This window comes from Limulus polyphemus, unplaced genomic scaffold, assembly GCF_000517525.1.
Source record: "Limulus polyphemus unplaced genomic scaffold, Limulus_polyphemus-2.1.2 Scaffold2058, whole genome shotgun sequence".
Lineage (NCBI taxonomy): Eukaryota > Metazoa > Arthropoda > Merostomata > Xiphosura > Limulidae > Limulus > Limulus polyphemus.
Window position 1 is genome coordinate 179915 of NW_013667668.1, and position 2388 is coordinate 182302.

At 38.1% G+C, this 2388-nt stretch overlaps 1 protein-coding gene across 1 annotated transcript in view; it reads left to right on the plus strand.

Moving 5' to 3' along the window:
• Nucleotides 1-2388, plus strand: part of LOC106465810 (limbic system-associated membrane protein-like) — a gene marked incomplete at its 3' end in the record, with an annotated part of 49550 nt that overhangs the window by 17496 nt on the left and 29666 nt on the right. The window contains exon 2 of the mRNA XM_022393756.1: nucleotides 625-737. The remainder of the gene's footprint in view (nucleotides 1-624; nucleotides 738-2388) is intronic.

Genomic DNA, 2388 nt, shown 5'->3' on the forward strand with positions numbered 1-2388 from the left:
CAAAATCGATGTATCTGGGACCGTTTAAACATAAAAGTCGATGTATTTGAGACAGTTTAGACAACAAAATCGATGTATCTGGGACCGTTTAAACATAAAAAACGATGTATTTGGGACAGTTTAGACAACAAAATCGATGTATTTGGGGCCGTTTAAACATAAAAGTCGATGTATATGGGACAGTTTAGACAACAAAATCGTTGTATTTGGGACCGTTTAAACATAAAAGTCGATGTATTTGGGACAGTTTAGACAACAAAATCGATGTATTTGGGACCGTTTAAACATAAAAGACGATGTATTTGGGACAGTTTAGACAACAAAATTGTTGTATTTGGGACCGTTTAAACATAAAAGTCGACGTATTTGGGACAGTTTAGACAACAAAATTATGGCCCTCAAGCAACTTGGTTTAACTAGGGTTAAACACTTAGTTAGAATGCTCTGAACAAACTTAATGTCATTTTAGCAAGTTTTATCACATTTGTTGTAGATTCAGAGAGTAACGAACTGCGTCATCTTTATTCAGGCAAGATGACTACTATTTTAGTTGTATTATTCAGTTAAACAGTAGATTTTACCATGATCCGTATCTGAAGAAAATTTCATATTTTATTTTTTCAGTAAGCTGTGACGAAACCCAGCCGAGTTTTGCCGGACCTGTTCCGAATGTAACCGTTCCTGTAGGCCGAGATGTAAACATACCGTGTGTTGTCGAAAACCTTGGTTCCAATAGGGTAAAGTCACGGGTTTGGATAGAAAGTACTATTAGTTAAACTTAAAGATGTTTGAATACCTCGACGTACCTCGAGAGTGCTATAAGTTTTGGTAATGAATGTACTAAGCATAAAACAGTTAAGAATGAAGTAAAAGCAAATGTACGTTTCATCAAAGTCAAGACGGCATTATCAGTCGTGTTTTACCTATTCTTATGATGTTCTAGTAGGAACGTCGATACGCGTATTTTTATTCCTTTATGGTTTCATATTTAGCTGTGCTATATTTATTGGTTTTTAAAGTCATAGATATAAAAAAATAATAACTAGTAGCTTACAAAGTATATATATATATATATACATGTATACTTAAAACATTAGTATACTAAGTATACTTAATAAAGTAATACCTTAACATCGTAGTATTTATGTCCAAGCCCCCCAGTGGCACAGCGGTATGTCTGCGGACTTACAACACTAGAATTCGGGTTTCGATACCCGTGGTGGGCAGAGCACAGATAGCCCATTGTGTAGCTTTGTGCTTAATTACAAACAAACAAAATACAAATTTATGTCCAAACATCACTACGGGGGCTGAAATGCTAACTTCAAGGACAGTTTTACCGTCTCCTCCTTTGATGTATTGTATCCCAATTATTTCTTCCTTCTTACTATTTTTTTTGAGCTGCCACCTGCCCACATTTGGAAAGGTGGTAAAGATGTGGGACGTTGTGGGCTAGAGCGCCCACTTCTTTATATTTTTTTAAGAATGTGAGGCTTGCAAAACTGAAGTTAAACTGGCTAGACGGTGTACCCCCAACGCAATTTGGGTCTTACTTCCACCAGTACCTCAAAAACAAGGGCACATTGCATAACTATCCACCTTATGGTGTGTATCCAGGTGATACATGTTTGTTTTGTAGCTGCGTTGTTTCTTTTTTTTTCATGTTCTACGTAATATTACAACTAATATATATATGTATACGAATACGTTTATACATAACTTATATATATATATACATGTCGTATATACTTTCCTATCAAAAGTATCTGTATATGTAATATGGTCATACTAGAAGAGTCATATCGAGGGCATTTATCTGTATACAATATTTTCTACATAAGTAGGCCTAGCTGGACACTTAGGGTAATATATTATCAAAACTGCCTTTCCTTTAATGTGCTGCGGGCCGAGCGAGTCCTAGTGGTAGGATGTTTGAATTATGAACTCGAGGGTTCACGTTTCACAACCTGTTGCCGCAGAATGGTATTTTGGGGCCGTGGGTACACTATAAGAGTAACAGTAGAATCTTTCTCTTCAGTTACCTAATAGGTGGCGGAGAGTGCTGTTCACTAGCTGCTTTCCCTCTCGTCTGTCAGTTCAAAATTAAGGAGGGCTATGTGCAGATATCCATTGTGTAGAGACGGCTACGAGCAGATATCCCTTGTGTAGGGACGGCTATTAGCAGATATCCCTTGTGTAGGGACGGCTATGTGCAGAGAGCCCTTGTGTAGGGACGGCTATGTGCAGATATCCCTTGTGTAAGGACGGCTATGTGCAGATATCCCTTGTGTAGGGACGGCTATGTGCAGATATCCCTTGTGTAAGGACGGCTATGTGCAGATATCTCTTGTGTAGGGACGGCTATGTGCAGATATCCCTTGTGTAAGG